Genomic DNA, 17967 nt, shown 5'->3' with positions numbered 1-17967 from the left:
CGTAGCCACCTAAGACCAATCTAGACCCATTCCGACACCATGCCGGATGGGGGAATCATCTTCGGTGGCCATCTTCATCATCCCGGCGGCCACCACGATGAGGAGGGAGTAGTCCACCATCGGGACTGAGGGTTTGTACCATTAGCTATGTTTTTAATCTATCTCTCTCTCTCTCTCATGATCTATATCATGGGCTTTGTTAATATAGTCGGATCATATGATGTTTCTCCCCTCTATACTCTTGTTGTGATGAATTGAATCTTTACCCTTTGAAGTTTTGTCATGTTGGATTGAACGTTCAGATTTGAGAACACAGGATGTATGTCTTGCGGTATGAATACTTGAGGTGACAATGGGGTATCTTATTGATTCACTTGATATATGTTATGGCACTCAACTTGCGGATTCCCGTGGTGATATTGGGGTAATCTTTGCATAGGGGTTGATGCACGTTTTAATTATGTTTTCTCCGATAGAAACTTTGGGGTCCCTTGTAGTTCTTTATGTGGATTGAGTATTATGAATCTGAATTTGTTTTGGTGTTATTCTAGTATGAACTCTAGGATAGATTGAACGGAAACAATAGCTTTGTGTTATTTTAGTACGAACTCTTGAATAGATCGAACGAAAAGAATAGCTTTGAGGTGGTTTCGTACCCTACAAACAATTTCTATCTTTTGTTCCCCGCTAATAGGAACTCGGGAGTGATTCTTTATCGCACTTTGAGGGATAATTATATGATCCAACTATGTTAGCTCTATTGACAGATCGCACTAGCGAAAGTACGGACCCTACGCCTTGTTTTTAAGCATTGCAATACCGTTTTTGTGCCTGTTTACTATTTGCTACCTTGCTATTATTATTTATTTAGATTATGAAAATATATTTCTACCATCCATATTACACTTTTATCACCATCTCTTCGCCGAACTAGTGCACCTATACAATTTTCCATTGTATTGGGTGTGTTGGGGACACAAGATATTTCTTGTATTTGGTTGCAGGGTCATTTGAGAGAGACCATCTTAATCCTACACCTCTCACGGATTGATAAACCTTAGGTCATCCACTTGAGGGAAAATTGCTACTGTCCTATAAAACTCTGCGCTTGGAGGCCCAACACGTGTCTACAAGAATAAATTTGTGTAGTAGACATCAAGCTCTTTTCTGGCGCCATTGCCGGGGAGGTGAGTGCTCGAAGGTATATCTTTAGATATTGCAATCAAATCTTTTAATTTCTTGTTTTATCACTAGTTTGGTTTATAAAAGAAAACTACAAAAAATGGATTTGAGGATGCATCATATTATTGATCATCTTTATAATATCTTTCTTGAAAATGATGGTTCGGAAAATTGTGCTCAATTGTCAGAAGAAGAAGCCAATAAAATGCTTGGCACAAAATATTTGAATGAGGAGCATGTTTGCAATGTTGTTAGTGTGAATTCTTTGAATATCCAAAATGCTAATGATGATTGCACAAGTCATGACAAAAATGTTTCTTATAAGCATGTCACTTTTTGCAGAGTGAATTCGGAGTGCAATTGCACACCAAAAAGGCAAGATAGATTTTGTAAGAAGCATAACTATTTAGAAACAAAAAGGTTGCAAGAGAGGCTAGATGATTGTGCTGAAAGATTTAATTTTTTTCGCCATCCTTATGAACTTTGCAATGAACGTGGTCATTTAAATCTCCAATGCAATTTCTTTCATGATCAAATCATGTACAAAAATTGTGATAACTTGATTACCCTTGAGCATCGTAAAGAGCTTAGTCTTCTTTTGGGGTATGAAGAAATGAAACGTATAACTAAGGGTATTCCAAAATTTAATCTCGAGAGGTTTCCTGATTTTGATCTAGAAGAAATTTATATGTTTTGTGCGGTAAATTGCATTGAGAATCCTTATATTGCCAACTACCTAAAGACAAGAAAACAAATGGAATATGAAGAGAGTACTAATGAAAGGGAAAATGTTTCCCAATAGCCTCCTAGTGTTTATTATGATGAATCAGGTAATGGGGAGGAGCTTCCTATCCAATCAATCTCTTCAACAAGAAGCTTGAAAAAATTAATTAAACCCACACATGGTGTGGTCAAGAAGAATAAAAGAAGAAAGAATAGAGGTAAAAAGGTATCTCTCCCAAATAATGTTGCTCCCATCACCATCGTGCCTCATGAAAGTGAATCAAATATGTTGATGGAGGATGATTATTTTGTTATGCCTATTGCTTGTTGTGATGATTATGATTGGATGATAACGATATCCCTTATGATCTTGAAAATCTTTTTAGCACTTGCTTGGAAGAGTATGATAATAATGTTTGGTATACTATTGGTGCCATCCATGCTATTGATAAGAATGATTGTGATGATATGCAAAACCACAAGCTTGGGGATGCTATGTTTGATGAGTATGATATGTCTGAAGATTTATTTGCTGGAAATAATGCTTGTCATAAGCTTGGGGATGCTTTGCTTAATGAATATGATCCTTTGATTCCTTCTACTTTCGATAAGAAAATTTATTATGATGATAGCATGACTCCTATTTATGATGATTACATTGATGAAAGTGGGTTTGGAAGAGTGTCAACTCTAGGTAGTAGTGATCCCACTTTTTTGGAGGGTATTGAATCTTATTAAATTATTGATGAAAGTGGATTTGGAGAGGTCATGACTTTATTTAGTGATACATCCACTATTTTGCAAGAGGTTTTAATTGACTATGACAATGAAGTTGCTATCTATGATGATTATTATGATGACATGTATGCCATAAAGAGTAATAAATCTTCTATGCTTGTGCATCATGAAAATAGTGTTGTATGTGATAGTTATATTGTTGAATCCATTCATGATGTTTCTGAAGATCATTATGAGGAAGGAACTTATGCTCTTACATATCTCATAATATCAAGTTTCTTCTCTATGTGTTGATTGTTTTGAAGTTGCACTTGTTTTGCCTTCCTATGCTAGTTGATTCTTGTTCCCATAAGTTGTTTGCTCACAAAATCCCTATGCATCGGAAGTGGGTTAGACCTAAATGTGCTAGTCATATGCTTCATGATGCTCTCTTCATGTCTCAGTTTTTATCTTTTATGCGAGCATCATTGAAATCATCATGCCTAGCTTAAAAGCACTACTAGGAAAAGGGCTAAAGATGGAATTGACACTAATGGCGCACCAGAGAAGTTTTGCGCCACTACTATATACTAATGGCGCACCATGTGGGGATGCGCCATTAGTGTGGAAGACACTAATGGCGCACCAGGCACACGGTGCGCCACTAGTAACAAAATGTTTTTTTTTTCATTTTTTCAAACATACTAATGGCGCATCCGGGCAGAGTGCGCCATTAGTAGTTAGAACTACTAATGGCGCACCAGCCATAAAGTGCGCCACTACTGTATTTTTTTTACTTTTTTGTAAAACTACTAATGGCGCACTATTGCATAGTGCGCCATTACTAGTTTAAACTAGTAATGGCGCACTGTGCCACAGTGCGCCATTAGTATAATTTTTTTTACTTTTTTGCAAAACTACTAATGGCCCATGTCTGTGTGGTGCGCCATTAGTAACCTGGGACCAGCTAGATATTTTTGGACAGCCACACCTACACACTCACTTTCCCCACTTCATTCCCCCCACCTCCTTCTCTAAGCTTGTCGGCTGCCTCCTCCTCCTCACCTCATTTGCACCATAGATTCATCAAAATTAAGTGTTGAAATTACCTTTTTTGATAGGTAAGTAAGGGGAAAGCTATCTTCATGTTGTAGATCTACTTTTTTTCTCCCTAGCTCGCTCCAACAACGTGCACATGCACTTTTTGTGGCCTAGCTAGATCTATGTATGTTTGTGGTGTTGCATATGTTTGTGGTGTTGCATATATGTTTGTGTTTGCAGGTACCGGTATTTGAAATGCGATAGTTGCCAATATTTTTTCGGAATGTTGATTCATTTCCGTTTCGGCGAGAATTTTGGCACTATGCATTCTTTTTGGTCCTATTTTTAGGGAAAGTCATGACAAATTTTTTCTTGGTTCTAAAATATCATTTTGCTCTACCCCGCAGGCGACCATGGTCCGCACGATGACCGAAGGCATCGTGAATAGGTTTTTGAGCTCTGCGAAGGCCGAGATGCTTCAAAAGAATGAGACGGAGATAAGATGTCCGTGTCAAAGATGCAAGCTGAAGAGCCTCATTGCGGACCCGGATTCCAGGCATGTTCGGGACCACCGGCTCTTGCGTGGTTTCATGGATGGCTATCGGTGGCAAGGTGATGAAGATGACTATGAAGTCGTCCATGGGGCCGGGCAAGAAATGAGGAAGGGCAGCAAGACAACCACCGCGGCTCGGGCGGCGAGAAGACGAAGAATCTCCAGGACATGATCACGACGGTGATGTTGTACACAGTCATCATGTAGAAGATGCCAGACATGATGATGAGGAAGATGCCGGAGCAGACGAAGGGCATGATCATGAAGATCTAGATGCCGGAGGAGCAGACGACGATGGACCATCGATGGGCTGGGTGCAGGACCCTCATATTCAAGAGCTACTTCTCAAGCAGACGGATAACGCAAGAACTGCCGCCCGAGAGAAAGTCAAGCTGGATCAACTGGAGATAGATGTGGTTACTCCATTGTATGAAGGATGCAGACCCGAGGATACCCGCCTGAAAGTAACGCTCATGGCTTTGGAGATGAAGGTAAAACACAAAATGACCGACGCATGCTTCGACGAGAACATGTCATTCTGGCACGAATGTCTTCCCAAGGGGAACAAGTGCCCGACCAGTTTCGAGGAGGCGAAGAAAGTCGCGTGTCCTCTAGATTTACCGCACATGAAATACCATGTGTGCATGAACAATTGCATCATTTATCGGGGCGAGCACGCGAAGTCTACCATATGTCCGGTGTGCGGCGTCACTCGATACAAGAAGAGGAAGAAAGCTCCTCGAAAAGTGGTGTGGTACTTTCCGATCACTCCTCGTCTGCAGCGGTATTTCGCGGACCCTAAGGTAGCAAAGCTCCGACGTTGGCACGCGGATAGGGAGGATAAGAAGCGAGAAGATGACACAAATGATCCGGAGATAAATAAAAAAGACAAGATGCTGCACCCTAAGGATGGGAGCCAGTGGCAAGCGTTGAACTTCGAACACCCAGAATTTGGGAAGGATCCAAGTAACATCGTGCTGGGCGCGAGCACCGATGGAGTCAATCCGTTTGGCAGCCAGAGAAGCACACATAGCACCTGGCCTGTGTTTGTGTGGATGTACAACCTTCCCCCCTGGTTGTGCATGAAGAGGAAGTACATTCACATGAGTATGCTAATTGAAGGGCCGAAACAACCAGGGAACAACATCAATCTGTATCTGGGGCTGCTGAAAGAGGAGCTAGACACGCTGTGGAAAATGCTAGCCAATATGTGGGACGCCACAGAGAAAGAATATTTCCCTATGAGAGCTGCACTGCTCACGACGGTGCACGACTATCTCGGTTACGGATATCTCGCGGGGCAGGTGGTCCACAGATTTTCTGGATGCGTCAGGTGCATGGATGACACAACGTATCGCCAGCTAGATAGAGATCCCGGGTCTTCGAAAACCATGTTCATGGGACATCGAAGGTGGCTTCGCGACGACGACCCGTGGAGGAAACGCAAGGATATGTTCGATGGTGAGACCGAACTTCGAAGTCGCCCGCGTACGAGGAGCGGCGAGGAAATAGATGGGCTGTTGAAAAATTGGAAAGATTGCCCACTGCGGGAAAGAAGCAAAAGGCGCCAGAGCCGGGAAAGAAGCGAAAGGCGCCAGAGCCGCTGCTGAAGGTATGGAAAACGAGGTCTGTTTTCTGGGACTTGCCGTACTGGAAGATCCACCGTGTGCCTCACAGCCTTGATGCCATGCATATCACGAAGAACGTGTGCGAGAGTCTGCTTGGTACCCTGCTCAACATGCCAGAGAGGACCAAAGATGGGCCGAAAGCAAGGGCAGACTTGAAATCAATGGGCATCAGGCAGGAGCTTCACGCTAATGATGATGATGATGATGATGAGGCGAAGCAGGACACAGAAAGTCGTCGCAAAGGAAAAAAGGCCAAGAATACCGGAAATGACTACCCTCCCGCGTGCTTCACTCTAAGTCAGGAGGAGATCGAGCAGTTTTTCACCTGCCTCGTAGGAGTAAAACTTCCTTACGGTTACGCGGGGAAGATAAGCAGATACCTAGACCCAGCGAAGCAGAAGTTCAGCGGGATGAAGTCTCACGACTGTCACGTGCTGATGACGCAGATACTTCCAGTTGCAATCCATGGGATCATGGACGCGCACGTCCGTGAAACGCTATTTGGCCTATGCAACTTTTTCGACATCATCTCTCGGAAGTCGGTTGGCGTGAGGCAACTCAGAAGGCTACAGGAAGAGATCATGGTGATACTATGCGAGCTTGAGATGTACTTCCCGCCCGCATTCTTCGATGTTATGGTGCATCTGCTGGTCCATATCATGGAGGATATCATCCAACTCGGGACGATGTTCCTGCACAGCATGATGCCGTTCGAAAGGATGAATGGTGTCATCAAAGGATACGTTCGCAACATGTCACGTCCAGAGGGAAGTATAGCCAGGGGCTTTCTGACCGAAGAGTGCATCTCCTACTGCACGAATTATCTAGGCATCGAGAACCCCGTTGGTCTGCCCGTCAACAGGCACCTCGGCAGGCTCGCTGGATGGGGTCACCGTGAGGGTCGCCGCGAAATGCATGTCGACTTCGAGGGTCGACTCGCCGACTTTGAAAGAGCAAACCTAGTCGCGCTACAACACATAGACGTGGTCGATCCTTGGGTGGTAGAGCACAAAACCTTTATTGAGAAGACGTACAATGACCGAGGCCAACAGAGGACGGACGGAGATATAATCAAAGAGCACAACTCATGTTTCACGCGTTGGTTCAAGCAGAAGCTTCTGTCGTACCCTTTACATGAGGATTCTTCCGCAGAAGAACAACTCATATTCGCCTTGTCACAGGGCGCCGAGCACAACCTGATGACCTATGAGGCGTACGATATCAACGGCTACACATTCTACACCGAGGACAAGGACATGAAGAGCGATGGTTATCAGAACTCCGGGGTAACGATGGAATCCTACACCGGTAACGACAAGGACAGATACTACGGAAGGATCGAGGAGATCTGGGAGCTGAGCTACGCTGAGAGAAGGTCCCGATGTTCCGTGTCAGATGGGCCAAGAGCGTCCTAAAAGAAGACCGGTATTTCACCACCATGGTTATACCCGAAGCCAAATCCAAGACCGCGGGCGCAAACGTCACCGCGAAAAATGAGCCATGGGTACTGGCTTCCCAAGTGGACCAATGCTTCTTCATTACAGACCCGTCAAAGCCCAGTCGTGTTGTCGTGAGGAGAGGAAAAAGGAAGATCATCGGAATGGATGGAGTAGCCAATGAGCAAGACTTCGACAAGTACGGCGACCCGAAGATCGAACATGACGACGACGATGAAGTAGCATCATACACCACAAGAAGAAGCAGGACCACCCTACCTAAAGGACGTCCGTTCCACAGAAGAACTCCATTTGCGAAAAACAAGGGCAAGAAGATTATGAACAGATAGCTAGCTAAGATCGACTGTATTTAAATCGTAGTCTTCATTTCTCGGTTGTATTTCATGGGCACTTTTTGATATCATGAATATTTTTAAATTTCATGGGCACTTTTTGAATTCATGAATATTTTTTCAAATTTGATGATATTTTTTCATATTCAATATGATAAAATATTGAATATTCATGAGGACACTTGATCTCGATCCCCCTCCATCTCGATCTCGATTCCCCCTCCATCTCGATCTTGATGTCCCTTTATCTCGATTGCTATCCCTCTCCATCTCGATCTCGATCCCACCCGCACCCTCCCCCGCTAGCTCCACCACTGCTGATGACCCCCCGCACCCTCCCCTGCTCCACCACCGTTGACGAGCACCCCCCGCACCCTCCCCCGCTCCACCACCGCTGACGAGCACTCCCCGCACCCTCCCCCGCTCCCCAGTGAGCTCCGCCTCCTCTCCCCTCTTCATTTTTTAAAAAATAATAATAAAAAAGTGTAGACTACAATTGTTGTTAAACAACAAATATTACTGTTTCATATTGATATTCATTTTCTAAAAAATTATTACATGCAACAAAAAATAAAAATAAATTACTTATGGCGCACCTCTGGCTAGTGCGCCATTGCTATATATAAAAAAAGATTACTAATGGCGCACCTCTGCCTGGTGCGCCATTGCTATGTCAAAAAAAGATTACTAATGGCGCACCGACCGCGGGTGCACCATTAGTAAGATTCCCCCCTAGCTAATTCCCTCCCTCTCACCAGATCCCCTTCGTCCCTCTCCCGCGCCAGATCCACTTCCCCCCGCTGCCCCGACCCACGCCGCCGCCGCCCCGACCCCCGTCGGACTCCACCCCCGCCGCCCCGACCCCCGCCGGACTCCACCACCGCCTCCCTCACGTCCGGCCTCCCTCGCGCTCTGCGGCTTCCTCATCTTTGCCGCCGCCCCGACCCCCGCCCGACTCCACCCCCGCCGCCCCGACCCCCGCCGGACTCCACCCCCGCCGCCCCGACCCCCGCCGGACTCCACCACCGCCTCCCTCGCGTCCGGCCTCCCTTGCGCTCTGCGGCTTCCTCATCTTCCTCAACGTCTTCGCCTTCCTCCGCGCCGTCGGTGCCGAGTAGCGACGCAGCACCGTACGCCCCCCGACCCTCCTCCTCCCCTTGCCCCTCCTCCTCCTCCCCTTGCCCCCCCCGCCTGCGCCGGGGTTGACGGCCCCTTCTTTGTCTCGCAGGGCAAGGTCTCCGGCGCCTCTACGACACCAACGCCTCCACCATCTACGGCGTCTCCGCCTTCTTCGTGCTCCTCCTCGCGCAGCTGCTGGTCTCTGGCGTCACCCACTGCCTCTGCTTCGCCGTCTTCGTCGTCACCCGCTGCCTCCTGCCCCGCCCGCTCGCCGGTCGGTCCGCACCCTGCGCCAAACTACTTGTCGACCTCTCAGGTTCTGCTCTGATCCTTGCTTGCTTGTGTACAAAGGGTGCCCTGCCCTGCCCTGCTCCTTGCTTGCAAAAACATGTCCTGATACTTTCAGTACAAAGGGTGCCTTGCAGAGAAATAAACACATCAATGCCTTTAAATGGTGCACTCTGTAAGAAATTAATAACCTAGCATCACAATTCAGAAATACTCCTGCTACTCATGTAGGTGCTGCATGAGTTTTTTTGGTTTTGTTACTGGTAGGTAGGTTGATAAGGAGAACTGCATATTTGACAGGCACAATGTCCTGTTTTTTAGTAGGAGCACATTTTACATACAGTTTGGAGTACTAGCTTGCCGAATCTGAATGAATGCTCTGTCCTGAATATTTGGAGTACATGATTAACTGATGGTGCCATTTGGAGTACATTTGCTTGCGGTAATACATTCTGTAATTTTGAACTTGCTACTCCACGTGCTTGCTGTCAGTAAATTTTAAACTTGATGTCATGGAGTAACTTGTTCCTGCCAATGAATTTATAATTGCACACACACATACTTGTTCAGCAGAAAATGAATTTTACAAGATATGTACTGGTCGATATTATTTGCTGCATTGACAGTGCTATTGTGCTAATCTTCAGTTAGGAGTTTACTGAAACTGTTGTATTCTGTAACTACTGCTAATATTCAGTTAGGAGTTTACTGAAACTATTGTCTTTTGCAAATGCTGCTAATCTTCAGTTAGGAGTTGGGAGTTGTCTGGACTATCGTCTGTATTAGATATAAGTAGAAGGAGTTGAATAGAAGTACTAGTTGGTACTTGCATTATGCATGTTCCATAGATGTAGTCAAGTGATTGTGTCATGGTTTTGGTTCTGTTTTTAAAAAGGAAAGCCAGTTGTTCAGGCTTCAAGAAAATATTTTCTCAGAATATTACTGCTAAGCCCAAGCTTGTTAATCAGCATGTACATTTCTGTCATATATTGCTAATATCTGCTCAGATGTGTGCTTGCTATTGTCACCTATCTTTTTTTCTTCTACATGATATGGAACCTTATGATACTGCACCGATAGCCTTTGTGCATCCAAGTTATCAAACTATGTGAACTAGAAACAGAAATAGAGAGAATTGATCATTACTTTTCTGAACTGTCGCAGAAGCCTTAGTAGTTCTTTCAAGTTCATACATTAAAAGGCTTGTTTCACAATTTCTGAATTACTTGTGATGCCTCTGAATTACTTGTGATCACATTGAGAAAGACTTGCAAAGATGATTTATATCTTTTACAGAAAACAATTTCTGTAAACACGTCAGTAACTCTGCTAGTTTGCTAGGTTTTATCTCCGACCATTGTGTCGTGATGAATTTGCAGGTACCCCGAGAGGCCCTTGAGTTTGCCGAAATGCCGATTAACTTCCGTTCCGGCAAATTCGGGTACTCCATATGTCCTATTTTTAGCAAAGGTCATGCTGAAATTTTCCATGAATTTTAGCATGACTTTGCTAAAAATAGGACATATGGGGTACTTGCGACTAATGCATGGGCCGAGGTATCATAGTACTTAGTTAAGTAGGATCAACTGCCCCGCCATTCTTGCTGCATTAAACCATAGGTGGCAATAGAGCCAAGTGATTAGGCCCAACTTAGAATTCTCCTTAGCATCGATAAACCCTAGATGATAAACCCAACATAGGTGGCAATAGAGCCAAGTGATTAGTGCCAAGAGATTAGGCCCAACCTAGGGTGCCTCGACATCATAAACCCTAAATGACGAAAACTTAACTTGGCTTCTATAGGGTGCCTCGGTGTCGATGAGAACCTAAATGATGTACGCTTAGGCTTTTAGGGTGCCTCGGCGTCGACAAACCCTAAATGATAAAAGCTTAGCTTTTAGGATGCCTCGGTGTCGACAACCCTAAATGATGAGACCATGATCTTGTTCCTTGACAATAACCAACTTTTTGACCAAACTTTTTTCCTATTTAGAGCGAAACATGGCCCACAACGATGAGGCCGGCGGTTCGGGCGGCAAGCAATTATGGGAGCTGTCCCAGGAGTTGGAGGAAGAACCTCACCGCTATGAGGACGCCGCGGAAGACACCGATCCTGACTACACAACCCCTAGTGGCGTCGGGGATGACACCACTGATGATGGCGCCGCAGATGCCACCACTGATGATGGCGGCGCACGCACAGATGGCAGCCAACCGAAGAGGTAACGGAGGGACCGGCGCCCGAACGTGCTCGGCACCGTCAGGGAGGAATTTACTGAAGTGAACTCCGACGGGCATCCAACGGCGCCCAAACACGTAGTCAAGGGGTACTCGATTCAGCTCGGGTGCATTCTCCGGAGCACCGCCTCGATCAACACCGAGAACCTAAGGCATAAGGACCGAGGGAATTTGCGCAACCTCCTCTTCACGAAGCTGCACGAACGATACAAGTTCCCCGCTGAGTTCGCAAACACACACCTCTCGGGTAATAAAGTGAACGGTGCCGCCCTCACGACGATGAGCACGGCCCTGTCTACTTGGAAAAAAGCACGGTGAAGGCAATGATTGACAAAGGTGATAGTTATGAGAAGATCAAGGCGAAATATCCTTTGATTAGCGAAGATGACTACAAGGAGTTGAAGATCAAGTGCAAGAGCCCCGCAACCTCCGAATCAAGTCAGTGGGGGAAAGAAATGCGGCAGTTGAACATAGGGGTCCACCAACTCGGTCCCGGCGGTTACAGAGTGGCGGAGCCTGTATGGGACAAGGAGGACGCGGAGCGTGCCGAGCAAGGCCTACCGCCCCGCTTCGAGAAATACAGTGACAAGCAGACCAGGAACTTTCTCAGGGCCCGGTACAAGGAGGACCCGGTAACAAAGGAGCTTACCACGGATCCGAAGACCAAGGAGCTTGAGCTTGTTCTGGTAAGGAATACACCCCCGCGTAATTAGCTCCATATGGTTGCATTCTAATTAATCCCCAATATTTCTAAATGGTTCACGTTCCTTCCGCAGGACAAAGAAAGCAGTAGCGCGGGGTCGTCTCAGAGCTCCCCTTTCGACACCCCTTTGAATAGGGCGTTGAACGTAATGAAAAACAGGGATAAGCTCAATAAGCCGACGTCAGCTGGTCGTGTGGCCGGCAAAGGCTTGTCCACAAAATGGTCGTCATACTATGCCGCTGGTGGGCGAAAGGAGAAAAAGACCAGCTCGGAAAGCCAGTCGCGCGAGGTTGAAGCACTCAAGGCGCAAGTGGCGCGGATTCCGGAGATGGTCCAAGAGCAAGTGCAACAACAACTGGGATCGACGCTCACCGGCATTATGCCTACCTTGATTCATGGGATAACGACGTGGATTGCGGGTGGCCAACAGGGGCCGCCCCCGATTCCCAGCTTCACGGCCAGCAACTCGCACAACGCGCAAGAGGCGCCATTGGTGTCTCCGGCGGCGGCGGTATTGGTGTCTACGGCGGCGGCGCCATTGGTGTCTCCGGCGGCGGTGGTATTGGTGTCTCCGACGCCGGCATTGGAGCTTAATGCACCCGGGTGTACGCCGGCCGGCACCTCGCCAGCAAGCGGCCCCTCCGTCAGTTGCACGCCCGCCGTTGGCGGTGCCTCGACATTAGCCGAGCTCGACGGCATCACGGTAACTAAGCCTCTCGGCCGAGGACTTCATCTCCTTGCCTTTGACTGGGCATCCCTGACGCCCTACATGTTTTCGCAGGGCGCCGCCGACGTTCCTTGCACTCTCCTGCACTTCGTGGGCGGCGAGTTGGTCGATGTCGCCAAGGGCAGAATCGTTCAACCGGGCAACCCTGTGTTCCACGGTAATCCGATGCCACCCACAATCTATAAGGTTGAAGTGGTTCGGGTGCTGCCAGGCTGCAACGAGCTGTTACCTCCGATTCGACCCGCTGGGGCCGACGAAGAAGATGAGATGACCCTCAGCGCCTGCGTAAGCTGGCCCCTGCTTTGGCCGAAGAGCCAGATTCGTTTGGGGGCGGGGGACACCACCCCACAGACAAGACCGCCAGTCGTGCCGGCGCCAAGCCATGGCAAGAACGCCGCAACGCTACCGAACATGCCGGACATCCCTATGGCACAGGATCCGGACATGCATATGGCACAGGATCCGGATGACGAAGACAGCGATGATGGTCATTTACCAACGTCGATAAGTACTTTGCCGAACATGGGTACGGTGACGAGTTCCGCGGGCCTCCTTCTCAAGAACCCAAACAAGACGACCGCGATCTAGCTGGTACGGCGGAGAAACCCAATTGCAACAGGCGTCGTCTGGCGTTCAGTTCTCAGGAGACGCCTCCAGCTGCCGCCTTCACCGAGCCTCAGATAGCGGAGGTGCCAAATATTATCAGCCCCAACACGCTCAAGAAGGCGGTCTGTGAGCAGAACTCGGTCCCATTACAGCAGATCAAGAAGAAGGGCCGGAAACGGCAGACTAAAAAGGGCGCCGGTGCGAGCCAGCCGGCACCGAGTACGATCCGTGCTCAGGACGGGCCACCTTCACCTAAGGATATCTCGAGGAGGGTGCATGTGGCGGGTAGGGCGATGCTACCGACAAATATGCTCAATGCTGCAACCGGTGCTATGCGGAGTCTGCACGACAGTGTTCTTTCTTTGGAGAAGCGGCGTCTCAGAGAGAATGATGTGGCATACCCGGTTTTCGTGGCCAAGGTGCCAGAGGGCAAGGGCTTTGTGGATGGCGCCATCGGGGGTACGATCGTCCTGCGGTTTGATGACATCTTTGCTATGTTCAACCTTCATCCGCTGCACTACACCTTCGTTCGGCTGTTTTCGCTGAGTATGGAGATGCGGATCATTAGAGACAAGACCCCGGACATCGTGATCGTCGACCCCTTCTACATGCGTGCCAAGCTCTTGAGCAGCGCTGGGGACCGCCAAGTCGCGAGTTCACACCTCGAAGACGTCATTCTGGCAAACCCAGATAAGGATAACTTCCTTGTGGCTTACTTTCCCGAGTAAGTCATCCCTTAACCGCCCCGTAACATATGATTTCTTAGATTTCGATCGTTCTTTTTTTTCTAACATTCCGTGTTCTGTGCAGTGACACACATTGCACACTCATCCTCTTAAGCCCGAAATATTCCATGGCCACGTATTTCGACCCGAACCGTAACTCCAAGATAGACTACACAAATATCAAGAAAGTTCTTGATGATGTTCTCCCCGGCTACGCCAAATCTGGAGGCACCTTCACCAGGGCAGTTCGTAAGTACGGCAAGCACGTGTTCGCCCACAATACGACGTTCTGCTGCGTCAAGCAGCCGCCTGGCGGTCAGAAGGATGCCTACTACGCCCTCCATCACATGCGGGCGATCGTAAGGGACCATCATCACCTTCTGCTACCAAATAATCTCAAAGATTGGGCCGCGAGCTTGTCGGCAATCCAGGACGCGGACATCAGACAAGAATTCTTTCGCATCCAGTCGGAGTTTGCGGACATCATCCATCAAGATGTCCTTCATACCTCGGGGCAGTTCTTCCTCAGATATCAACCGTCCAACATTGAGATAGACGGAATGCTACAAATGCAGGCTGACAACGCCCGCGATTTCATGACCATCACGATAGACGGCGGCTTCATCCACGCTCCTGTCCATGAGTCGAGTCGAAAGTAGTGATGTGTAGTTCTGAAACATTGATTGGCTCATGTTGTAATTAAACTTTAATGAATTGTATGTCTCTTTGGTTTGGACAATCGTTCAACTTAGACATAATCGATGCTATTTATTAGTAGGACCATGAATCGTGCTATTAATGTCTTGCTTTTCTCTTCCGATCCTTTTGTTGCATACTTATATATTGCTTATGTATGTATTGTCTGTTGTTTGGCTTGTGCATAGAGATGCCGTCATATGTCGTGTACAAGGGTAAGGTTCCCGGAGTCTACGATGACTGGGAGGAGTGTCGAAGACAGGTTCACTGTTTCAGCGGTAACAGTTACAAAGGGTACACCACTAGGGCGGAGGCGAAATCTAGATACGCCCGCTATCTAGTGGGAGAGAGGAGGGAGCGTTGGAGGAACCGGATGAAGACCAGTTTCATCGTGATGATGCTCATCGTGATGACCGCAGTTCTCTTCTATGTGATGGTAGTTTAGATGATCGATATTGACTTGTAATGTGAAGACAAACTCGATACTCGCGGTCTCGAGACTTGTAGTGTTTTATCTTTGTTCGGTCTTTTGAATTCGGAGACTAATATGATGAATTGTATTCGGAGACTAATCTTCTATTGTATTCGATGAATCTGCTGTTGTTGTGTGCTACTGTCTATATTCTATCAAATAATATATTTTGTAACCTGTGCAAAAATCAGAAAAGTAAAAAAACCTAACATTCATACTAATGGCGCATCACTACAGAGTGCGTCATTAGTATGCCAAAGTATACTAATGGCGCATCACCAAACAGTGCGCCATTAGTTTGCCAAGTATACTAATGGCGCATCCATCCGTAGTGCGCCATTAGTGTGCCAAAGCACATGGTTAAATATGGCCCCTGGGAGGCATACTAATGGCGCATGGTGTTATATACTATTATCCAGTGCGCCATTAGTATACCAGATACTAATGGCGCACCAGTGGTGCGCCATTAGTAATAAATACTAGTGGCGTGATACTAATGGCGCACTAGTGATGCGCCATTAGTACGCAAAACTGGTGCGCCATTAGTAGGCCTTTTCCTAGTAGTGAAGGCATAAAAGAAAAGCGCTTGCTGGGAGACAACCCAACACTTTTACCTAATGTTTTTGTGTGTTCACATGATTATGCTACTGTAGTAATCATGTTTTTTTGCTTTTGTTTCAATAAAGTGCCAAGTAAAGCCTTTAGGATCTTGTTGGGTGATAGTTGCTTTGATCTTGCTGAAAAACAAAAACTTATGCGCTCACGAAAATAATTCTTATTTTTAACATAAGAGTGCTATTGAGATGATTCTTTTTGTAGAAGATTAATATGGAAATTGCTCATGTGGTCCTAAATTTTCAGAATTTTTGGAGCAGCATAAGGCCCTGTTTGGTTCGGCTGTGGATTTCTAAAAGCAACTGTGAAAAATCTGTTGTGGAAAAATAGCTGTGAAAAATCTGATGTGAAAAAGATGTAGGTCATTTGACAAACCAGCTGATACAGCTTTTTCAGATTTGGCCCCGCAGCGGAATCAGATTTTGGAAAGCACGTCCTGGGCTACTTTCGTTTTTGGTTCAGATTTTGGCAGCGGATTTCAGGAATCGGATTCTACTGGGTTCGCCCTTTGGTTCAGATTCTGCTGCGCGGTAGCGGAATCCGTCGATAAAAGCCGAACCAAACAGGGCCAGTATGGTTTGAGTGCAGCTTACTACAGATTGTTCTATTTTTGACAGATTCTGTTTTCAATGCATAGTTTGCTTGTTTTCTAGTTTCTGTGGCTTATATTGCTCAATATAAATTGTAGAAATGATATGCTACAGTAAGCATTGTGTGAGAACAATGATGAACCTTGTCTTTGACAGTACCAAAAGTGGAATGGTTTGCTCTTTATCATACTAACCTATCTCACAAAGTTCCGTTAAGTTTTCTGTGATTGAAGTTTTCAAGTTTTGGGTGAGATATCGATACGAGGAGAATAAGGAGTGACAAGAACCTAAGATTGGGGATGCCCAAGGCACTCCCAAGGAAATATTCAAGGAATATCCAAGTAACTAAGCTTGGGGATGCCCCGGAAGGCATCCCCTCTATACTCTTCAACATTATCGGTAACCTCACTTGGAGCTATGTTTTCATTCATCACATGATATGTATTTTGCTTGGAGCATCAATTTATTTTGTTAGGATTCGCTTGCTGTTATTTAGAACAATGTTTTGCATCTTTTATTTCAATAAAAGAGTCAAGGATAGCCTTTACCATGCTTATTTTGCAAGTATACATGTTGCTGTTTGAAAATAGAAAGTTTACCGTTGTTGCAAAAATTCCCTAGAAAAGTCAGAATATGATAAAATGTTGAAACTTTTGCAAAATGAGCTCTGATAAATTTTCTACAGTGTGGTAAATTTTCATAACTTTTGGAGTTAGGGAAGTATTGATACTCTTCCATTCTTTACAGACTGTGCTGTTTTGGCATATTGCTGTTATGTACGCATTGTTTGCATATGGTTGCTTGTTTAATGATCTTATTTGAGGATAGGAGTATTAAATATACAGAGACATTTAGTATGAAATATTGAATAATAATTTTAGTGATTTTCTACAGTAGAGAATGATAAGGTTTTTGCATTGGTTTATACTAACTTATCTCACGAGTTCTTGTTGAGTTTTGTGTGGATGAAGCTTTTGAGATTTAGGAAATCCGTGATATGAGAGGAATTAAGGCGACACAAAAGCTCAAGATTGGGGATGCACAAGGCATCCCAAGTTAATATTTCAAGAAGTCTCAAGCATCTAAGCTTGGGGATGCCCCGGTAGGCATCCCAGCTTTCTTCTTCAACAATTATCGGTTATGTTAGGGAACACAGTATTTCAAAAAAATTCCTACGATCAAGCAAGATCTATCTAGGATATGCATAGCAACAAGAGGGGGAGAGTATGTCTACGTACCCTCGTAGACCGAAAGCGGAAGCGTTATGAAACGCGGTTGATGTAGTCGAACGTCTTTGTGATCCAACCTATCAAGTACCGAATGTACGACACCTCCGCGATCTGCACATGTTCAGCTCGGTGACGTCTCTCTTACTCTTGATCCAGTTGAGGTCGAGGGAGAGTTTCATCAACATGACGGTGTGATGACGGTAATTGAGGGAGTCCTAGATTAGGGGGTGTTCGGGTAGCTGGACTATACCTTTAGCCGCACTCCTGGACTATGAAGATACAAGATTGAAGACTTCGTCCCGTGTCCGGATGGGACTTTCCTTGGC

Source organism: Triticum aestivum, chromosome 2A (genome assembly GCF_018294505.1).
Source record: "Triticum aestivum cultivar Chinese Spring chromosome 2A, IWGSC CS RefSeq v2.1, whole genome shotgun sequence".
Taxonomy (NCBI): domain Eukaryota; kingdom Viridiplantae; phylum Streptophyta; class Magnoliopsida; order Poales; family Poaceae; genus Triticum; species Triticum aestivum.
This window is presented reverse-complemented; position numbering follows the sequence as displayed.